The following is a 15,569-nucleotide window of genomic DNA, read 5'->3' as shown; positions in this document are numbered from 1 at the left end:
TTTTACTATTTGCTTAACCTCTCACCGAGACACATAGGTCTTATAACGACGATGGGATAGGAAACGGCTAGGAGTGGGAATTAAGTGGCCTGTGCCTTGATTAAGGTACAGGTGTGAAAATGGGAAACCATGGAGAAACATCTACAGGGGTGCCGACAGTGGTGTCCGATATCTTCCAAATTCAATTTGACAGATACGAGATCTCAAACCGCGTAGCCACACGCTCGGTCTGATGTGGATTCTTGCCTTATTGCATTTGCTCTTAAAACAATAATCTATATTTAATGCAAGGAAACCCTGAGAGCATGCTACAAAATTATTCAAGAGAATGGCTCATTTGAGTCTTCATCAACGAGAGAAGCAACTGGATTAAATAATTTTCTTGAATATGAGGAGTTCAGTTTTTCCTTTGAACTTTGTTAGCAGAATTACAACATTCTGCAGAAGTAAGTCACGACTGTAGTACTCGTGCATGAACATCTTCGTAAATTTGTTGACAACATAAGTAATATTAGAAATGAAATAAGCAATTCACCAGCTTAGAACTCCGTTACATGTTATCTTTCGAAAAAGAAGAAAATAAGTGTTAATAAAAATGCATGTGCTTTGAACACTGCGATGTAATTACTCAGCAATCCGAAGAAAGATTTGGTAAAACTGAAGGTCCGGAGTGCTTCAATTTTGTTGCCGTGAGAAAAATTCAGTGACGTGACGTGTATGTTTAGTGATGATTTGTACGACAGTTGTAGCAAATATTACCATTTCATAGAAACACGAAAGTTCAGGAATGAACTCTCTATTGTTTTTTCTAATGAAGAATGAAAGAACATTAACTCTGTCGGTGTACTGTACTATTTTCTCGTTGAAAATTTTTAGAGAATACTTTTCAGAAGTCCGAACGATGTTTCGGAAATAAAACAGGACAAGCCAGACCCAGCGTTTTAGATGTGCTTAAAATAGAGAGAGAATACAGTACTAATTTAACGAAAAAGTAAGAACGAAGTTCACTGGTCTGAAGAATAGGAGAGCAGAATTCTTGTACAAATAATTCCCATAATTTGTAGCAGGTTCGTTACAAAGTTTACTAGTTTACTTTTTACATGTTCTAGGCCTACAGATTTTTTAAACTTATATATAGATTATCTACCAGGCTTTTTCTTATTAACACAAATCTTGTATGTGCAAAATACGTAGCTCCGGTAACATTTTAGGCCACGAGACGCCACTGTTATTTCTTCTGTAAATATTACTGAGCACGAAGCCTGCACTTTTCCTCCGTTTCTGTTTTATTCCTTAGTTTCTTATTTGCCTGTGTCTTCCGCTCCATATGTTTCGTACTCGTTAAGGCATTACATTTTTTATTAGCAAATTCAGTATCCGAATTTCTCTTGTCACTGCTTCCTCTTTCAACACCTACTTGTGATGGTCTAGATTTATAATCTCTTTCGTGTGGAAATACCTATTTATCCATGTCTATAGCAGGTAAAAATAATAATAATAATAATAATAATAATAATAATAATAATAATAATAATAATAATAATAATAATAATAATAATAATAATGGCGTGTGGCTGTGGAAGATGCCTGGTGCAAATCTTTCGAGTTGACGCCCTATAGGTGACCTGTGCGTCTGCGAAAATGGGGCCTTATCTATGATAAATTCTAATGATGAAATGGTTACACACACTCAGCCCCCAGCCATAGGAATTAACCAATGAAGGTTAAAATCTCCGACCCGGCCGGGAATCTAATCCGGAACACCCTGGACCAAAGGCCAGCACACTAACCATTTAGCCTTGAAGCCGGACGCTATCATTATACAGTAAATTCCCTATTATCCGGAGAATTGGTTAGCATGGGCTCCACGGATAGCGAAAATCGCGGATAACCCGAAAAAGGCTAAAAATAATATGTAAACACGAAAAAATATTTCAGCATAAACTGTTTTTATTGTACAAAAACATGATACGTAAAACTTTCAAAATATGTACAGTAGACCCTATAGCAGAAACCTTCGCTCTACGTCTAAATCACTAAAATACAGAATAGTAAACAGAAAACAAAAGGTATTACGTTATTCCTTAAAAATCACTCGTTTTTTGCTTCTTGTTTCGGATACACGTCTTCCTTATTCTAGATTGAACTTTCCGTAACATGAGTTTTTCTGCCAGATGTGCGTCGTCGTCTCGTTCCTCTAAATATTGAAGTAATCCGTCTACGTGGTGCAGTGACCAAAACAAAAGAGACCGAGCTCGATAGCTGCAGTCGCTTAAGTGCGGCCAGTATCCAGTATTCGGGAGATAGTAGGTTCGAACCTCACTGCCGGCAGCCCTGAAAATGGTTTCCCGTGGTTTCCCATTTTCACACCAGGCAAATGCTGTGGCTGCACATTAATTAGGGCCATGGCCGCTTCCTTCCAACTCCTAGCCCTTTCCTGTCCCATCGTCGCTATAAGACCTATCTGTGTCGGTGCGACGTAAAGCAAGTAGCAAAGAAAAAAAAGCCAGAGCCTAACACTCTTCCACAAATTCCGAGAAGGCCTACAGGATAACGATGAACGATAAACCTGTCAATGATTGTTCTACGCTTATTGCATTTTCCATGTCGTTGGGTTGGATTAAAATAGGGCCTTTTGTGGTTCGTGATTTTAAAATATTGTAGCATAGCAGAGCATCCGCTCGCGGATAGTCGGGTCTTTATTGTATCTTCTTCTGCTTATTTTTCTTCAATCTATCATTTAAATACAAGGGAATTATTTATCAATGGGCTCATAGCGAAACCTACCTTGAAAATTTGCTAAAATCATCCAAATCATATAAAAAGCTCACTTACCAAAATTAGTTCGGAGTTTTAATTAGAAAGTTCCTAAATCGAAACAAGAATCCAGAGAATCATTGCATTATAATTGATGGGGTGGAGTTATGTTTTTGAAGCCCTAATTAATTACCGACGGAACAGATGAACGTATGTTGCGGTCAAGCGCCCACAGCACCACTCGCTCGAGTATCTACAACTCTTCGGGGAAGTCCCACTGCTGCTAACTTACAGCTTTCATGCGATATACTCAAGGTTCTAATTCGGAACCATGGGGCAAGTTGGCCGTGCGGTTAGTGGAGCACGGCTGTGAGCTTGCACCCGGGAGATAGTGGGCTCGAATCTTACTGTCGGCAGCCCTGAATTTGGTTTTCCGTGGTTTCCCATTTTCACACCAGGCAAATGCTGTGGCTGTACATTAATTAGGGTCACGGCCGCTGCCTCCCAACTCCTAGGCCTTTCCTATCCCAACGTAGTCATAAGACCTATCTGTGTCGGTGCGACGTAAAGAAACTAGCAAAAAAAAAAGACCTATCTGAGTAGATGAGACGTAAAGCCACTAGCAATAAAAAAGTAATTCGGAACCTTTCAGCTAAAATTTGCTGCTAACTTTGGCAACTGAGCGTCCTATATGTTTTGAAAAACTCAAGGCGAGTTTCGATATTAACTCATTGATATTTCCCTTTTTAGTCGTATTACGCCTGTCTGATTAGAAGGGCTACACAAATATTCAATTTTGGATTATCTGCTTGGATTTATGGGTTCTAATTCACTTTTAGAAGTCACCACGGTTCCTTTTAATGACAGTCTCCATCCTGGATAATTGAGGAGGATGAATGGCTCATAATTTAGCCTTGAGGGTCACTGCGATGCCGATTAGGTACAACCACTAGGACTCGACAAATGCTTTACGTTATTATTTTTTTATTATTTTCATTATTATTATTATTATTTAAAATTTTATTATCATTAACAACAACAACAACAACAAAACATCGCAGTTTGGAAATATACCGGTGGCATTGATCACTTACAGTAGAGTGATAACAAAGTAAAGTTAAAACATAATTACCCAACTACTACTACTACTACTACTACTACTACTACTACTACTACAAGAGTAGAACAAGTAATTCTATGGAAAGAAAATATTACAAGAAATAATACAACCTTCTAAATCCAGCATCGTCGTATACAAATTCACACGAACCTTAAGTATGTCAAAATTGTACACTGCGTCTTACAACAACAACAACAATAACAACAACAAGAGTACAACAAGCAATTCCATGACGGATCATCTCTCAGTGCTTCCAGCAAATCCTACACTTAGGGCATTATTATTAAAACTGGGACCTGGTCAGTAAAAGAATATATACGAATATTTAACATAACGTTTTGACCACTTATGGCCATGGTAAACACTTTTCAGTCTTTCAGGACTTCTAGTGCTCCTTCATCTCGGTAGAAATTGCAGTTCTTCGCTTTTCAAACCACTTTGCATCAGTTTTCCTTCTCCTCACTCTTCGTAGAAGATCGTTTATCCCAGGTACCCAGGTTTTGAACTTACTTCTTTCATGAAACAGTGCCTCAGAACCACCGGTCAGATTCTCCTTCAATGCAATTGCTCACGGAGTTGTACATTTCCACCGCCAAAGTGGCTCCTTGGTCTAGGTCACCTAAAACTGATCAGCTTGCACTGGGAGATGGTGCGTTCGAATCACACTGTCAGCCGCCCTGCAAATGTTTTCCTTTGGTTTTCCATTTTTACACCAGGCAAATATTGTGGCTTGACCTTGATTAAAGTCACGGTTGCTTCCTTCCCACTTCTGGCCCTTTCCTATACCATCGTCATCATAACACAGTGTCTATATCGGTGTGACGCAAAGCAAATTGTAAAACTAAAGTACAATTCCACGTCGTATGAAGGTTAGGAAATTCAACGTGATATTTTTATATTCGACATTTGCGATAGATGAATAAAATACTATACGGTGCTTCCTCATAGAAATTGGGAACATTTTAAACTCTGAGTACAACTCTGCGTTAGACCTCAGGTGATATTTAATCTCAGAATGTTGACGAAGGCCAAGGACCGTTGTGTTCAGCAATTTCTTCTCTTTTCCTCGGCATCACTTCTATCCCATTCTTCTTCTTCTTCTTCTTCTTCTTCGTAAAATTCCTTCGTTATGTCCAATTAAAGAGCACGTTTGAATTTGTTAGATGTTTTCTGATTGCTTCTTCTTTTTCTCCTGCTTCCTCTCCCAAAACCTCTTCATGAATACGCCGTGGTGTGTTTACCCTTCTTCTGGTCACTGTTTCCCAGTGGTCTTTTTAGCTTTTTCCACAAATTTGCGATTTGCAACCAGAATTCCAAAAACTTTACGTTTTTTATGTTATCGCCTGCAGCGTTTATTTCGTATAAACTATATGTTATTTGTTCGGGGCGTCGACCTAGAATGATCTTTTGCCTCTACTTGCACCATATGTAATAAACCTGCGTGTATTTTGTAAATGGAGGAAGTGTAAAGTGTTGAATGTGAGGAAAAAAACGTTAAGGACAACATAAACACACAGTCCTCAGGCCAGGGATATTAATCATTTGCAATTAAAATCTCCTGACCCGGCCGGGAATGGAACCCGAGGCTACCGGATTTATTTCGCACTGCGTTCCCACGGTTAAAGTTATATTAACCCTGACAGTACAATCACTAGACGTGCGGAAACCTTAATGATCATAAGCTTCTAAGAAAGAATAGATTATTAGGCTATATATGAAATCGGAATTCACGTCTTTCCTCATATCTTGATATTCTTGACGATGCTGCGGAGCATATTTTTAAAAAAATGTTTTCAAATAGGTCCGCCTCTGTGGTGTAGTGGTTTAGTGTGATTAGCTGCCACCCCCGGAGGCCCGGGTTCGATTCCCGGCTCTGCCACGAAATTTGAAAAGTGGCATGAGGGCTGGAACGAGGTCCACTCAGCCTCGGGAGGTCAACTGAGTAGAGGTGGGTTCGATTCCCACCTCAGCCATCCTGGAAGTGGTTTACCGTGGTTTCCCACTTCTCCTCCAGGCGAATGCCGGGATGGTACCTGACATAAGGCCACGGCCGCTTCCTTCCCTCTTCCTTGCCTATCCCTTCCAATCTTCCCATCCCTCCACAAGGCCCCTGTTCAGCATAGCAGGTGAGGCCGCCTGGGCGAGGTACTGGTCATTCTCCCCAGTTGTATCCCCGACCAAGAGTCTGAAGCTCCAGGACACTGCCCTTGAGGCGGTAGAGGTGGGATCCCTCGCTGAGTCCGAGGGAAAAGCCGACCCTGGAGGGTAAACAGGTGATGATGATGATGATGATGATGATGATGTTTTCAAATGGGTTTCTACTGGGGAATATTGAAAAGTCGTAAGATACCTCCACACAGTTTACAGATCAACGATAATAACAGAAGTTCTGGGTTTCTCGTTCCTGCTCCATTCCCAGAGTTGCGCTCTTAATTATAAGGTCTGTCACCGTCTAGCTTGTCTTTAATTATCAGATCCAATTACCAAGTTTCAAGCGGAGAAAGGAAGGAGACAGAATTTCCGATTCAGTCTTGTATCTAATGATCTCTAGTGTGCGAAATAAATAAATAAGAATGACGTTATTTTCGCTTAGAGTTCAAGTAAACAGATTTAGAACATAACACCAAATTAAAGCAATAAAGTGTAAAACGTTTGTTCATCCGTATCGCGTCACCTTCTGCGTTTAAAATTATCCTTGTTCTTTTTTGAGCCAATGACAGCGATTTCAATGTTTGGAATGGCACGTGGAGGGATATAGTAGGTCAGTGAAAATTAAAGGTCATTACATGTACAATTTTACCATCGGTCATCTGAAAACTATCTCAAAATTTTAGAGCATTCCCCCAAGTTACGGCAAGCACAAATGCTACCAAAATTTACAAAGGTCGATGATCGGAAACCCAAGTACAGCTGAGCCGGAATACATCAGTATATTATCTCCCACAGGGTAATGCAGCGTATCTTTCATCATTTATCGAAGCACATTCAGAGAAATATATTTTCAGGTTAGAAGGTTTCCTAGTAAAGAGATGTGTAACACGGTTAATTTAAACCAGGATAATACATTCAAGCGGAAGATGTCTTTGGCACATGCGGGTTGAATACAGAATCAGAACATTAAGAAACCAAACTCGTATTCAACAAAGCAGGTGAGGCCTCCTGGACAAGGTACTGGTCCTTCTACCCAGTTGTATCCACCGGAACCAAAGTCTGACACTCCAGGATACTGCCGTTGAGGCGGAAGAGGTGGTATCCCTCACTTAGTGGGAGGGAAAAAGGGAAAAACTAGAAACCAAATCTGGAAGGTAAACGGATTAAGAAAGACTATTATTATTATTATTATTATTATTATTATTATTATTATTATTATTATTATTATTATTACAGAAGTAATGAAAAACAAACCACTTCCTCTTTACTGCATCCAGTGCTTTGGCTGAATGGTCAGAATACTGGCCTTCGGTTTAAAGGACCCCGATTTCGATTCCCGTCAGGCTCAAGGATTTTATTAGTGTCTCCTTTAGCTCGTTAGCTGAGTGTTAGCGTTCGTCTTAATACACATCTTCATACACATCACACGAAAAACCCACGACAGGAGCGCGCAGTAGTGAACACATCCCCCACAGAGGATTGGTGCCAGGAAAGTCATCTGACCGTAAAACTAGGCTAAATCTATTCGAAATACTGTCCGTAGGTAACTGAGGAAAGGCAGGGATGGGTAGTCGACGAAGAAGTGCAGAGAGATCGCTATAAGGCCTATCTGTGTTGGTGAGATGTAGAACAAAAAAAATTAAATCAATGGTCAACCTCTGTGGTGTAGTATTTAGTGTAATTACCTGCCACCCCTGGAGGCCCGGGTTCGATTCTCGACTCTGTCACGAAATTTGAAAAGGGGTACGTGGGATGGAACAGGGTCCACTCAGCCTTGGGAAGTCAGCTGAGTAGAGCGGGATCAATTCCCACGTCAGCTGTCTTCGAAGTGGTTTTCCGTGGCTTCCTACTTCTCCTCCAGGCAAATGCCGGGATAGTACCTAACTTAACGAAACTACCTCTTCCTTCCCTTTTCCTTGTCTGTCCCTTCCGATTTTCCCGTTCTCCCACAGCATAGCAGATGAGGCTGCCTGGGCGAGGTACTGGTCGTTGTCCCCAGTTGTATACCTCCGACCCAAAATCTCGCGCTCCAGGACACTACCCTTAAGGCGGTAGAGGTGGGATCACTCGCAGATTCCGAGAGAAAAACCATCCGTGGAAGGTAAATGGATTAAGAAAGAAAGAAAGAAAGAAAGAAAGAAAGAAAGAAAGAAAGAATGGTCTTACGTCCTCTTAACTGCATTTACGATTTTTGCAGACGTGCCGGAATTATGTTCCGCAGGAGTTTTTAACGAGCCAGTAAAACTATCGATGTGAGAGTGGCATATTTGGACACCTTGAAATACCATCAGAATAAGCCAGGATCGAACCCGACAACTTGTGTTCTACTGTCTGAACTACTCAGCCTGGTTTTAGTTGTCAGTCATTAGTATAGGGGCAGGTATCAGCCTCTTACCCAGAGGTCGCACGTTCGATCCCAACCAGTCCAAGCATTTCAATCCTTGACACTGTGGTGATACATGGCTCCCTCAGCCTCGTCAGTCTTAACAGAGGATTTTCTATAAGAGAGACAGTGATCCTGGACATGAAAGCCAAACAATATGGCTGAGGATATCGTCAAAGAGACTGCGGGATATTCCACTATCTTGCAGTCTATCTGGTTGCGCAGCAATCGCCTTGATAATCCAAAGTTCCTCAAGGGTTTGTATATCAAAGGAGGCAGTTGTGCATAGATCCAGAACACAGGACGTCACCTCACTCCACTCGGCCTCCTCGCAGTAGACTTGTTCGAGGAGTTTGTAAAATGCAGGGTGATGTTTATTAGGGTGAAGAAGGACGTGCGGATAGGGGAAGTTCATGGAGTAAAATAACACCATGCCTTGGAGTAATTATATAATTTATATTCTGGACATTCTCTTCCTTAACTATACCAATTACAAAATTTGTTCACAAGTTATAAATATTTCGTGCTTTGCTATTATGAAAACAAAGTAGTATAGAAAAAATATCCGGATTGAAATTTAAAGTAGCTTGTGTCCATGTAATTATTTCATTTATTTGGCAAGATAAGGTAAAATAATGTAAATAATAAAGTGTGTAACAGTAAGGTTGATGACAGATGGCGGGTTGGCGCATGTATCAGTCTTAACGGAGGGCATTTTGAACATTTGATATAGAGATAGCTGAAAATAACGTAGCAGTTATTTGTCACAGTTACATGACTGTCGCCGTTACAAATGTAACGGGGACAAAAATAACAGGTTACCGAGTAACGACAGCAGAATAACGTACTAGTGACAACAGTAACTGGGAAGTGGGAACTGTCAGTAGCAGCAGGTTACAGACACAGAATGTGACCTTCAGAGTTCAGATAGTACGCATGTATGCCAAGTGAGAGCGCTTTCGTACAAGATGGCTTTAAGTCAAATGCACTATAGTGTATAATATGTTTTATAGTGTATTTGTTTAAGTTGCTTTTGTCATCTGGTAACTAAAGTGTAAACTCTTATGACATATTCAACTGCTCATGGGTAATCGTTGACTCAGACAATGCTCAGGGCTGCCTAAATTATAATATTATTATACGTTTCACCCGTATAATTTTTCTTGAACCATAAATAAATTAGTATGCTAACTTTCCGTATTGATATTATAGATAACATAACAGTACTTCATTTTAGTTACTGTCCGACTCGTTGGCTGAACGGTCAGCGTACTGGCCTTCGGTTCAGAGGGTCCCGGGTTCGATTCCAGGCCGGGTCGGGGATTTTAACCTTAATTGGTTAATTCCAATGGCACGGGGGCTGGGTGTATGTGCTGTCTTCATCATCATTTCATCCTCATCACGACGCGCAGGTCACCTACGGGTGTCGAATAGAAAGACCTACACCTGGCGAGCCGAAATTGTCTTCGGACACTCCCGGCACTAAGAAAGCCATACGCCATTTCATTTCATTTCATTTTAGTTACTCGATCCCCTTGTACCGGTTTGTGTCGAGGTTTCGCGGACAGATCATGTTTCCTTGTCTTCAATCCTTGATCGGGGCATTGTCAAACTCACTCCTTTACATTTCAGAAAGGACGCTACGTTGTCTTCTCATTTCATCCGTTGTCTGTCTCTCGTTAACTTTATATCAAATGGGAATGCGTGTTTTGCCGCACCGACTTTCAAGAGTGTGCGTGCGCGCATGTGCGAGTGAATGAATGGAATTTCGCAACACAGCTGTAAGGAGAGAAGCTTGAAGCCGTGACCAGGCTGTGGCCAATAAAAGGTGAGTAACGTTGGAAGATATTCTTAACTGTTACTTTTCACAGTTACTGTGATAGATGTAGTAGTTACACAAAAATAATCACTTGTCACACCTCTAATTTTGATATGAGAAAGTGTTTCATGTAGTATGCTGCTCCGTGCTGTTCCTGTTGTAACATGGAAATAAAGCGTTTCTGCATCCATGTCCATATAACAGATTTTCTTCTTCTACGTGTGAGGAATGTGTACTTAAAATTTGACTGCACCTCATTGGTACAACGCATGTACCTGATCAGCCAGAACATTCTGACCACCTACCTGCTATCGACATAAACCCGTCCGGGTGATAAAAGCGTCACCTGACGAGGAGTGTCTGCTAGTCAGACACACGCACGGTGCATCAATGAGTGAGGGTGCTGTCTGTGTGTAGAATGCGGAAGGCACACGATCTACCTCAGTTTGACCGAGGGCAGATTGTGATGGCCTAGAGGCTAGGCAAGAGCATTTTGGAAAGCCGCACGACTTGTCGGGTGTTCGAGGAATGGCTGTGGTGAGTGTCTTCACCAAGTGGCGAAACCAAGGGGTAACCACGGCCAAACCTCGAGGGGTCGGACGGCCACCCTTCACTACAGATGTCGGACGTCGTAGGCTGAGCAGACCGGTAAACCAGAACAGGCGACGAACTGTGGCGAAACTAACATCAGACTTTAATACTGGGCAGGGTACAAGTGTTTCTGAACACACCCCCAAGGATGAACCTCCGCAACCGACGACCCGTGCATGTGCCAATGTTAACACCACGACATCGGCAACTACGACGGAAATGGGCACGTGACCATCGTCACTGGACGATGGCGCACTGGCAGAGCGTTCTATGGTCTGATGAATCCCGATACCTTCTTCATCACGCCGATGGGAGAGTGTGAATCCGTCGTCTTCCAGGGGAACAGATCCTTGACACCTGTCCTGCGGGACGTAGACAAGCTGGCAGCGGCTGAATTATGGTCTGGGGACCATTCACGTGGGCATCCATGGGTCCAGTGGTGCTTGAGCAAGGCACCATGACGGCCGAGAATTTTCGCACACTGGTTGCAGACCACATGACGATCATGTTTCCCCATGGCAGTGGCATTTTTCAACAAGGTAATGTGCAAAGTCACAAGATCAGGAGTGTGACGGAGTGGTTCGACGAACACAGTGGCGAGTTGCAATAGATGTGTTTGCCCCCAACTCGCCAGATCGTAACCCGTTAGAACAGATCTGGGATTGAACGTGGCGTCAGAGCTCATCGCAACTCTCCCCGGAATTTACAGGAATTAGGTGACTTGTGTGTGCAGATGTGGTGTCAACTCTTTCCAGCGACCTACTAAGGCCACATTGCTACCATTCCAAGACGCGTCGCCGCTGTTATCCGCGCCAAAAGAGGACATACCGGCTATTAGGTAGGTGGTCATAACGTTCAGGCTGATCAGCTTGGATGATTGTAGTAATCCTTTTCTGGAATTTCTGTTTCTCTCTCCTATAGCAAGCACAGACTGGGAAATATTTAATCGGAAACTGCATGTTAGGTTGTGATCTGACAGTGAATTGATTGATTTGAACATTGCAAGTTTCGTGAGTGAAAACAAAATACTCGCCGAGCTATAGTTGGCCTTGCTGTTTTGGTCGCACAATTGTGAATTTGCATTCGAGAGATAATGGGTTCGAAACCCACTGCCGCCAGCCCTGAAGCTGATTTTTCCGTGATTTCCCATTTTCACACCAAAGAAAAGCTGGGGCTGTAACGTAAAGAATGTCACTGCTGCTTTCTTCCTACTCTTAGGCCTTTCCTATCCCATCGTCGCCATGAGACCTGTCTGTGTCGGTGGGACGTAAAGCAAAATAGCGGAAGAAAGCAACTTGTAAAAATAAAATAAAAATAAATGAAAAAGAAATACTCGCGCGCGTATTTTGTTCAGACGTAATGATAATAATAATAATACTAATAATACTAATAATAATATGACCGGGCGAGTTGGCCGTGTGGTAAGGGGTGCGCAGCTGTGAGCTTGCATCTGGGAGATAGTGGGTTCGAACTCCACTGAAGATGGTTTTCCGTGGTTTCCCATTTTCACACCAGACAAATGGTGGGGCTGTTCGTTAATTAAGGACACGGCCGCATCTTTCCCGTTCCTAGGCCTTTCCTATCCCATAGCCGCCATAAGACCTATCTGTGTCGGTGCGACGTAAACCAAATAGCAAGAAATAATAAAATGTTTTATTTATTCTGGCAAAGAAAGGATTTACTCCCTTTCTTACACTTAACCAGTCTTAACCTAGAACACTGTTAATAATAACTACTGTTGACAATATTATGACGAAAATATTAATAATAATAATAATAATAATAATAATAATAATAATAATAATAACAAAAACAGTAATAGTAAAAATAAAGGTAATAGCACTTAGAAAAACAAATCATATGATCTACATAATACACATCGAACGTAGAGTACATAAAAATATATGAATAATGAGTGCTATAACTACAGTACTAATTACTGTAAGTGAAAGTTTAGGAAATATACATTTCTACAGTATACCGAGATACCGCCTTCAATTGAGAGGAGAAGAGAAGGATTAGTATGAAGAAGAAGATATGTGAAAGGAAGTGAAAAATAATGATGAAGAGGCGGCAGGAGGAAGTTATTTCAGGTCATAACTTGATGATTCACGCATGCTTGCCTAGTATTTGGAGACAGGCATGTTTAAAAGCTGAGCTGCTGGATATTCTTCTGACATCCACTGGTAAGGGATTCCGTTGCCGGGCTGCGGTAACGGTGAATGATTTCTTGTACACTGACTGAGCAAATGTCATGGGATAGCGAAGCACTGATGCGCAGATGTGTTGTCTGCACACCTCACGCCCCCTGTGCCAGCGGCAGTTGTATAGGGGACCTTGTGAGCAGTGGCTGTGTATTGACAGGTGTAATATGGAACGTCGTCGTGAGCTGACACCGTTCGAACGGGGTATGGTGGTCGGTGCCCGACGGATGGGAAGTGCGATTTCGGAACTGGTGCGGGAATTCAGCTTCATACGATCAACAGTGTCCAGGGTGTATCGTGAATGGTTGAATGCGGGTGTCACCTTCCACAACAGACGAACTTCCGGCCGTCCAGCCACCCTCGATGACCGTGACCGGCGACATCTGAGACGGATTGTCAATAGTGACAGACGGGCTACCGTGCAACAAATCATGGCTTAATTCAACGCAGGCCGTGCTAGAGACGTCTCCCAGTGGACAATCCGTAGGAACATGGGTTCTATGGGGTATGAGAGCCGGCGCCGCACACGGGTGCCACTGTTAATCCAACGTCGTCGGGTACAACGACGCGCATTTGTCTCCAGTCACCAGGGATGGACACTGGAACAATGGCGTAACGTGATATGGTCGGACGAATCACGATTTCAACTGCACCATGCCGATGGGAGGCGCCGTGTATGGCGCAGACCACGTGAAGAGATGGATCCCGCCTGCCTCGAAAGTGTGTTATGGTCTGGGGTTCATTTTCCTGGTATGGAATGGGCCCCCTACTTGTTCTGGAAGAGACCATCTCCAACCAATTTAGGCCTTCCAGCGCCCAGACGGTTCTGCGGTGTTTCAAGATGATAATGCGCCGCCACATCGCTCCCACGTCGCCCGGGAATGGTTCCAGCAGCATGCAGCGGAGGTCCAACGACTGCCATGGCCACCCAGGAGCCCCGATATGAACCCTATCGAGCATATCTTTGTTGTCCTGAAACGCAGGCTGCGTGCCATGGATCCTGCACCCACGAACAGACCAGCATTGGCGGCTGCTCTGCAAAAGATTTGGTGTCAGCTGGGTCCAGAGGACTACCAGGGACTTGTCGACTCACTTTCACGGCGTCTCACTGCAGTTCGCAAGGCCAGAATAGGCCCAACACGCTATTAGGTGACTATCCCATGGCATTTGCTAAGTCAGTGTAGATTGCTGTTCTGTGTATACGAAGGGATAAATACATGGTGCTGCAGGTTCGGGTATTTTTCTTATGGTCTGTGGAGAGGAGTTTGACGCGATCACGGAGATAGGCTGGTTGAGAAGTTTTAAGAATGTTACGGTATGCAAAAGTCAAAGAGTATGAAGTGTCCGTCGTTCTTGTAGGCGAAGCCACCCGAGCCGTGTTTAGGACGGTGTGAAATTGTCAGCGTAACGAAGTCCACAGACAAATCTTACACAAGCATTCTGAGCACACTGTAATTTCCTTCTCCATTCTACTCCCAGGTTGTTATAAACTATATCGCAATAATCGAAATGAGGTTTTGCGAGTGATTCACCAAGAATTTTCGTTAGATTTAAAGAGAAAGTGAATTTGAATTTACTGAGACAGTGTAGCGACAGATGTTAGTCAAATATTATAACAATATATCTTACATTTGGGCTATGCTGTATGGGAGTACCACTTATGGACAACTATGGTAACGCTGTTCGATTGAGTTTGCAAAGTACTTTAGGGAAACCAATAATTATTGCCTGGGATTTTGATGGATTTAATTTTAATACATGATTTCTGGCCGATATATCTATGATCACCAGGTCTTCATTTAGGTAAAGTGTTTATGAGTGTAGGTTTTCAGGTTTGTTGTGTATATATCTGGAAGTAATCTGCGTATAAGTGGTATTTACAGGGTTTTAATCTGGAAGCGCTATGCCATTTAATTACAAAGAGAAAAATGGGGGGTGTTAGCTTCAGTACAGATCTTTGTTGTATTCCTACGTCAACCGTACGTCAACTTGAATATGCATTGTTGTTATTAAGTACACCCCGCCGGCGACCGGTGAAATAGGAACGGATCCACTGGAGTGGATTCGCGAAGAAATTTTAACTATTTAATTCGGATATAAGTATGTCTCTGTCCACAGTGTCGAAAGCTTTATCAATTAATCAATCAATCAATCTGTCTTGATAGGGCGAAAGTATATCTCAAGGGGATCACTGGAAGTCCTAGTGGCTAATCAAACAATACACTATTGACTAAAATGTAAAAAGTGCTTAATTTTGTATAAGGAGCCGATTTAACTTTAGCTTTCTCCTACAGGAACTAAGTGTATCTGAGGATTATCAAATACACATGAGCGTAATATTCTGGATGTACGTCGAGTTACAGAAAAGTATTATACACCTAGGCTTGGAATATCGGTCGAGATATCGAAGGATTCCAGTAATAGAACTTTGAGTTGTTGAAAATGCACCATATAACATACGTATTATAGTTACTTCGGGATATAGAAAATTTGAGTTAAAGGCGTTCGAATTGTAGAAGTGAGAAATTATTAATCGCAAATCTA

This window comes from Anabrus simplex, chromosome 1 (assembly GCF_040414725.1).
Source record: "Anabrus simplex isolate iqAnaSimp1 chromosome 1, ASM4041472v1, whole genome shotgun sequence".
In the NCBI taxonomy this organism is placed as follows: Eukaryota; Metazoa; Arthropoda; class Insecta; order Orthoptera; family Tettigoniidae; genus Anabrus; species Anabrus simplex.
This window is presented reverse-complemented; position numbering follows the sequence as displayed.